The following is a 9,075-nucleotide window of genomic DNA, read 5'->3' as shown; positions in this document are numbered from 1 at the left end:
TTAAGATAAGTATGTCTAAGATATCAGCTATTCACCTGTAGTTTCCTGTCTTAGATGGCTCCCCTAACCCCCCCAAGATTCTTCTGTGGATTTTTCTGTGAGTAGCAATAATTATAATCAATGTCATTTAATGGCAAAGAACCAACAGAGAGAGTTTGTTGGTGGTAAATTTATTTTGCTTATTGGTCCCCTTCCCTCACTCCAGGCTCTGCTTCATGTGTTCTTTGTACCTGTTTTTGCACTGCCTCTTACACATACTAAAACCATATCAATTCAATATTACTGGTCTGGTTCCTATTTCAGGAGTGGATAGTTGACTGAGACTATTATCCCAAGCTGATGGTCTACTGGCCCCCTTTATGGAATTTCAAAATACTTTATGAAGTCCCTGGGATCTAGAGGACGCCCCTTTAGATATCAAGAGATTTACAGCATTGAAGACCATTCTAACTAATATAAACACTTCATATAAAGATTATGGACCAGGTTTGTTACACTTGACCCTTAGGCCAGGGATAAAATTTGAGACTCCAAGACCAGGTTGATGTACTTACTGACTTCTTTGTTTTTTTTTTTTTTTTTAATAGCTTTTTATTTACAAGTTATATGCATGGGTAATGTTATAGATTGACAATTGCCAAACCCCCTCTTTCCTCCCCCAGATGGCAGGTTGACCAATACATATTAAATATGTTATACTTACTGATTTCTTAAATTGCTTTAGGAGTCCACAAAACTCAGCAAAAAACCAAAACTGCTGAAGAACAGTAAGGTCAGTTGGCAGGGAAGCCTCGGCCTGTTTCTGGGGTTCAAAGTATTAGAGCTGAAAAGCAGATCCTAGAATTTGGGTGGTTTCCCTCTCCCTCCCCCAGTGTATATCCCAATACCTTAACTTTGCCTCTTAGGAGAGAAAGAAACCATATCTCACCTTATAATCCAGACTCCTTTGAATCTCTTCATGGAGATCCTTTTATAGCTGTTTGTAATGACTTCTCCCCTCTTGCCAGATTTACCTGATAGCGACTGGTGAACTAAACCAAGGATTGCTAATATAGCCCTTGCCAAGGAAAGGTTGATAGCCCTAATGGACCCCATGCACTTGTCCAAAACTGTTCTAGTCAGTAAGCCAGAAGTGACTTTGCTTCTCGTTCTGTGTAGGGAAGGAGTGGGCTGCGTTTACTGAAGTCTCTCTTTTTTTTTTTTCTATGGGAACCTTCTCTGGGACTCTTAAAATTGTTCCCCATGCACATACCCTTAGCCAGGAAAAATCTGTTGTCCTGCTTTATAACCATCTGGTGACTTAGGTGGCCAATAACTTTTGATACTGATAAAAAAGCTATTTTGATCTACAAATGAATCCTCAGGTGTCCAGATTTTGGGGGGACTGTACTACACCATGTTCAAGTACTCGGTTATTTCTGCCTCCATCCAGTAAATATTTCATGAACATGCCCCAGTTTCCACCATCGCCCTCCCCACATATCCTGACAAACCATTTGGACCCATTTTATCTTGACTTTAATCCAAGTATCTCTAGGACTTCCCATGGTAGAATCTGCTATTGTAGGTTCCACCTGCTTTGCACCTTTGACCTCTGGCAATGAGTCCTTTAGCTGTAGGTCTCTAAGGTCCAATTGATGAAAATCCACCCAGTTCCAAATACTTGTCCCTACAGTACAAAGGAGGGTTAAGCTCCCAAGGCTCCTCCCCCTAGATCTCCCTGTAGGTCAGGATAAGTACTCCATCTAGGAACATAGACCAGAGCTGTACTTTGATGGATATAGGGAACTTTCAGATGAGAACACTCCATCCACAATCCAGTGTGACACCGTCTTTCCTAACGTTTCCCTAACTCCTTAAATCAGTGAGTCCTAGGCCATTCATCAGGGGAGCAAGCAGTACCCTAAATAGAAATAAAATAACCAAACCTCTGGGCTGAAGGTCTGAAATAAGCTTGATCCTGGGAGATCTTGCTAGATTCACTTTTTCAGGTTCCACTTTTGGAATAATAAGATGACTAAGGAGAAACTAGTTCCCTTTCCCCTGAGGACAGATGAATTGGGTAGTAATTGTCTCATTCTAAATATATTTGGTCATTTTGATGCTTCTGAAGTGGATGGAGAGTCTTGCTTGTGAGAGCTATCCTGAAGGAATAGCTTCTTTAGCTCTTGGTGAAGAGTGCTCAATTGTGTCTTTTCACAGGAAATAGTAATTTATGAGGTATTAGAAGGACTTGGGAGGGCTAAGGAGGTCTGGCAACCAATGTTTTGAAAAGGTTCTATACCGAGAACTTATTTCCCATCTGCTGCTAGTTGTCTTTAGGCAGTCAGCTGGCTGAAGAGACTCCTGAGTCATAATCTAGTGTTCTTTCTATTTCATGGTGCTGTTTAAGTAGTAATTAAAACTAAGCGTGGGAGGCTTTCAGCAAGATGACAGTGCACGGTTCTTAGCATAACTCCCAACCTACCAGCTCAAAAACAACAAAAAAAAAGTGTATCAAATATATAGAAGTTAAAACTGCGTAAAGAAAAGGGGAAAATGGAAAACACTCCATACTTTTGAAACAATATCAGAAAGCTGTATAATAAAGTTATATAATTTCTTCCTAATCCAGTCTGTCCATTGAAATTGTCCTCCAAGAGTCCCTATTTCTCCTGGACTTCTTGGCACATTTTTTTAACATCTCTCTCCCACCTTCACCTCCCATCCACCCCAAATGGATAATGTTTATTAAATCTGATACCTTATTCTGGTTTTGCCCTCTTTTCTCAAGCCAAAGGAATTTCTGCCATGGAAAGTTGGTGATCAAGCTAGACAGTTTTTTAATGTGTTGTCTCCTTCATTAGCTTGTGGATTTGAGGGCAAAATTTGGTATTCTTTTTCTTTGTGTTTCCAGTGCTAATGGAATATCTGGGCATGTGATAAGCACTTAATAAATGGTTGTTGACTTGACCACTGGGGAAGAAGGGAATTCTTTGGCAAGGAATTCAACTGTGATAATCTTCCTGCAGAATTTTCACATAGCCCAGATCCAGCCAAACTTCCTAACTTTTGATGGGAAGAAGACATTGAAACTGCATTTGTGTTGTGCTTTAAGCTTTGAAAAACACTTTAAAATACATTGTTTTGCTCACCACAGTCCAATGAATTATAGATCACAGGCAACTTTATCTCCATTTTATATAGGAGAAATTGAAGCTCAGAAAGGTCAAATTTATTGCCCATGAAAACACAGTAACCTCTGGAGGTGAGAATTGAACCAGAGTCTCTCTGGCTAGTAACTTCAGCATTCATATCACTATATGAGTAATACATATTATTCAATAAAAGAATGTAATAGGCAATGATGGTAGATTGACAGGGTGTTGGACCTGATAAGATCTAGTTTAAAATCTGGCCTCTGACACAATAGCTGTGTTACTAAACCTCAATTTTCTTACCTATAAGATGATGATAATAATAGCATTTATCTCTCAGGGGTATCATAAGGATAAAATGAGATAAAAGTTGTAAAATGTTTGTCATGTAGTAAGTGCTATATAAATGTTAACTATCATGAAGGCGATGTCCAAACCAAATAAAAAAAAAAATTCCTCCTTATCACAACCACAACAAGAAAGTAAAATGATTTAAGAGGAAATGGTTTTTAAAAAGAAATTAGAATAGAAATCAGAGCTTTCAAATAAGAATGAATAAGAGAATAGTATGTAATGGGCTGAGGCTTGAGTTGATGCACTGAGGTCCCAAGCACGTGAGGCTAAATAGTAATTGGACCATACTCTATTAATATACATGCTTGGAGAAACAATGGCCCCCACCCACTCTCTGTGCAAGTCCTGATGTGTTGTATGGGAAATGACGATTTTGGTGGGTGGAGGCACAGAGGCAGAAAGAAAGGCTGGGAGAGATTGGGGCTGGGTTCTACTCTGGTGGTGCTGGTCTCATGGCTTCTGGTCTAGCTAGCTTCTTGACTCGGCTGCAATTGCTGATTCCCTTCTACCTCCGATCTTTCTTCACTGAGAATAAAGATTGATGATTTTCCCCTAACCTGAATTCCTGACTCCGGCTGATTTTAAAATACGCGGTCATCACATTATTCCTGAGAATAGCCTATTTAAGTTTCTAGTTTATGATGGAATATTTCTTTGAAACAGTTTCTGGAGGGAAAAAGATTTCTACTACACAGATACTGATAGGAAAGAAAATTTAGAACTTAAGAAGATATTACTGGAATGCAAGATTTCTTTACAAGAGGATGATAGATAATGTAAGCATGAAAAAAAATCTTCCAGAAAAACATTCTGAAAAAAAAAAATTCAGAAAAAACATTCTCTCAGAGGTAATAATTTATCTTTACTAAATGCCAACTGTTGTAAAACTGTGTGCTGAGCATTGATGAAGATGGATATTTGAAGAAATATGGTTTTAGCGTCCATAAACTAGCAGGGTAACAAGATATAAACAAGAAATCTTGTAATGTGTCGTGCTAAATATAAGTATCAAGTTGCCAAACAGAGCTATATGAAGTCCTCCGGGGAAAGGATGAGCTTATGGTTCGTTTTTGCAGAGAGGGAGATAAAATCTCCATTTAAAAGTGATTTTTTTTTTTTATCATTCTTCCCTCCCTCTTTTTTCCCCTGGTGATACAGTATTAGGTGAGAGAGGGAACTTTTTCCTAGGTACCACCATTTCAAGTCAATGTTCACTTCCTCTTCAGTATTGCCTTGTGTAGTAATGACATAATTACGTTGTACTAACTGCTTTCGCATCCTCTTTGGCCTGCATTCAAATACTGCCATGGGAATGGTAGACAAAAGTCTGCCTTGGACGGTGACTGGTCCATAAGATACTTCAAGACAATAGTCTTGACGTCAGGATGGGGTAAGCAACAGCTCCTGGCTTGCACTCCCAGATGCTTTTTATTCTGTATCACAGGCCAGGGTCCAGAGAGCTCAGTCCGTGTGTGCTGCTTCCATATCTTCAATGAGCTAGCCCTGTTTACCTTCCTCACAGTTAATGGCTAATTGCATTTGGAGGTTTGCAATGTACTTTACAAACATCTCATCCTATCCTCACTACAATTCTGGAAAGTAGGTTTCTTTCTTTTTTTTTTTTTTTTTTAAGCTTTTTATTTTTACAACATATGCATAGATAATATTCAACATTCACCCTTGCAAAACCTTATGTTCCAAATTTTTTTCTCCCTCCTTTCTCCCCATCCCCTCCCCTAGACAGTAACTAATGCAGTATATGTTAAATATGCAATTCTTCTATACATCTTTCCACAATTATCATGCTGCACAAGGAAAATCAGATCAAAAAGGGGAAAAAATGAGAAAGAAAAGAAAATGCAAGCAAACAACAAAAGGTGAAAAAACTATGTTGTGATCCCCACTCAGTCCCCACAGCTCTTTCTCTGGGTGTAGATGGCTCTCTACATCTCTGTTTAGTTTTTAAAGTCCTTCTCGATCTTACCCCAAACTATCCTTCTACCCTCATTGTACTTTAATCCATATCCCGTATGTAGCCCAGATAAATGAGCTTTCTGTCTTTAGGAGAACAATCCCAAATGCAAAATGCCTCCCCACTAAAGTAATTAATAGCTAGGTGGGAGCCCTTTATTTTGAGGGACTGACTCCCTTGAGGTTACCCAGATTGAGAGTTAGGGTTCAGAGTAGATCCTCTGCTTCCAAATCTGGCATCTTTTCATTATACCAAGCTGCCACCCAATTCATTCAATCTAATTCAATTGAATAAACTTTGTAAGTACCTGTTATTTGTAAGATCGGCAATTAGGTGGCACAGTGGATAGAATGTTGCCTCTAGAATTGGGGGAAAAATCAGTTCAAATCTGGTCTCAGACGCTATGTAATTCTCTACAAATTACTTCACCTTGTGTGCCTCAGTTTCCTCATCTGTAAAATGAGATAGAGAAGGAAATGGCAAAGTACTCTAGTATCTCTGCCAAGAAAACCCCCAAATGGGATCATGGAGAGCTGGACAGGACTGAAAACAACAATATTATTATACAAGACACTAGGCTTGAAGCTGAGACTACAGAGATGAAGGTGAATGAACTGCTCTGGAGAAGTTACATCCTCCAAGGGAAAAATAGCATGTATGAATTCAGTGAAGAGACTTCCCTGACTGCCAGAACCTAGTTCAACCCTCTCATTTTACTCCTCCCATTTATTAAGTCCCAGAAAGGTGATGTAATTTGCTTTAGATCACTCATGTAGCAACTGTCAAGAATTGAGATTCGAATCCAGGTTTTCTTGACTCCAAATGCAACCTTCTTTTTACTGTAACAAATAGCTGCTCAAGCATGATAAGTGTGGAAATATGTTTAGAAGAACTGCACACATTTAACCTATATTGGATTGTTTGCTTGGGGAAGGGAGAGTAAGGGAGGGAGGGAGAAAACTGAAGAAAAGGTTTTGCAAGGGTGAATGTTGAAAACTATCTTTGCATGTATTTTGAAAAATAAAAAGCTATTATTATGAAAAACAGCAACAAGAAACAAAACCAAAAAGCTGCTCAGTAAATGGAAATGCTAAAAGTCATATAGAAATCTTGTAATGTGATCTAGTCCACTCCATTTTTTGGAGTTAGATCTAGAGGACTGGATATGGACTCAGAAAGCTGTGTTCAGATCTTGTCTCACTTAAAAGCTGTGTAATCTTGGAAAGTCACTTAACATCTCTGTGCCTCAGTTCCTTACCTGTAAAGTGAGGGTGGGACTTGATGGACTCTTTAGGTCCTTTCTAGCTGGGAATCCTGCCAAATTTAGGATTTTCCCAAAGTTACATCACTGGCTTTCATTTTATTTTGTTCTGTTTTTTAAACAGAGCCAAGATCACAAGCCAGATTTCACAATTTTTAGTTAACATTTAACATGTTAAATAACTTGTGATATTTAACATTTAATGTTGACTTGTATTTAGTCTTTTTTTCTTTGTTCCTATGTTTAAAATGGATATGCTTTTTTTCATTTGTTTCCATTAAATTTTGTTGTTGCTTTGTTTAGTCATATGCCCATGATCCCTATTTAGTGTTTTCTTGAAGAGATATGGAATACTTTGCCATTTTACATATGAGGAAACTGAGGCAGACAGGGTTAAGTGATTTGTCTAGGATCATACAGCTAGTAAATATCTGAGGCTGGATTTGAACTCAGGTTTTCTTGGTTCCAGGGCCAGCATTCACCCCCCCACCCCCCAACTGCCCCTCTTAACATTCAGGGTCCTGCTTCTCTCAAAACAATATCTCCTGATCCTCCAGAAATGTTGACTTTTTATTCAATCTAGCTGAAGACAAAATTAGTTCAAAGCAAAGATAGTAAAACAACCTGGTAAGATTTGTGGAAGAACATTTCCTCTGTCTTCTGCCTTAAATCCCTCCCTTTTCCAGAGCATCCTTCACTCAGCCACAAAAGTCATTTTCCAAAGCACTTGTTATCCCCCCTCCTCTCTCTGCTTAATAAACTTCAGTGGCTCTCTAGTGAGGATGAAATTTAAAATATAAAATAGTAATTTCTATTTGGCATTCAAAGCCCTTTATAACCTGATCCCTTCCTACCTTTCTAGTCTTACACATTACCACTATTACCTCCATCCCCCTACCTCATGACCCAGCAATATCATCTAATAGGAATTTTTATCAATGGTCCCCCATACTTGGAACTCTCTAAATTTCTCCTCCCCCTGCCAGCTTCCCTGGCTTCCTTTGGGTCCCAATTAAAGTCTTACCTTCTATAAGAAGCCTTCCCTTATTCCCCCCTTAATTGTAGTGCTTTCCCTCTATTGATTATCTTCACTTTTTCCTATCTATGTCTTGTCTATACATAGTAGTTTGCCTGTTGTCACACCTGTTAAGACTGAGCTTCTTAGAGAGTCTGAAATAGCTTTTCTATATATCCCTAGTGCTTAGCACAGTGCCTGACACAGTAGTTCAGTGCAATGACACTGTTTTAGATTTTATTGTGCAACCTAGATTGACAACCTAAAGCCTGATTATTGTGGTGGTGTATTTTGGCTAGCAAATAATCTCCTTTTTCTAGCACTCCTCATCTCCGTCTCAAATCTGCGAGCCTGTGATTCAAAGGCTAAAGGGATAAAGTTTCCATTGGCACATTCTGTCCATGACAAGGAAGCACTGGGGATGCTGGGACCTTCTTTTCACTGCTTCCTTTTCAGTCTTCCATGTGATGGTTGGTGGATTTCCAAACTATTCCAATGGAGGATCCGTGTGGGACAGAGGAGGCCCTGGTGCAGGAGAGGACTCGCAATGGTTGGGAGCCACCGCTTTCCACCGGGTGCTTTGCATCTTAAAATCTATCTATGGCACAGGCTCCCTTTCTTTCCAGCAGAATCTAGGGGTAAAAAATGTGTTTACTCATAGCGGTACTGCATGAGCATTATCCAAGAGGGTTGCCTTCAGGGCCAGAAGGCCACCTTCCCTTTCTTTGCCAAGCCTGGGAACCTTCAAGAATTAGTGCTGTGGTTCTGGTATCCCTGAGAAGTGGGGTGCCGGAATACAAACCCAGGATGGAAGAAAGGGACGTTTGGACTTAGGAATAATGCTGTCAAGGAATTGATCTAAATTAACCTAACTTCCTCCTAACCGTCCCCTCCTCTGACTGAGACAGCAGATGGGGATTATCCCCACAGGATGTTAGGGAGAAGTGATTGCTGTTCCGGCTGTACCTTTAAGTTATTCTATATTCTAATAGAATAATAATGTTTTCTATTATTCTTTATTCTATATCTATGTTATTCTATAAAAGCTAATCTGGCAATTAGAAGTGACTAAATTAGAAGTGAACATGGTTCTTGGAGCCCTAACATTGGAGAGCACCATCATTGAAAGATTGAGGCAATGGCAGAGATGAGAGAACACCTCTTCTCCACCCTTCAGGGTAATTGGGGGACCCTGTTGTCATACGTTGCTGTTGTCCAGTCATTTCCGACTCTCTGTAATCCTGTTTGGGGTTTTCTTGGCAAAGATACTGGACTGGGCTGCCATATCCTTCTCCAGCTCATTTTACAGATGAGGAAACTGAAGTAAACAGGGTTA

This window comes from Sarcophilus harrisii, chromosome 3 (assembly GCF_902635505.1).
Source record: "Sarcophilus harrisii chromosome 3, mSarHar1.11, whole genome shotgun sequence".
NCBI classification, from domain to species: domain Eukaryota; kingdom Metazoa; phylum Chordata; class Mammalia; order Dasyuromorphia; family Dasyuridae; genus Sarcophilus; species Sarcophilus harrisii.
Note: the sequence above shows the minus strand (reverse complement) of the source record.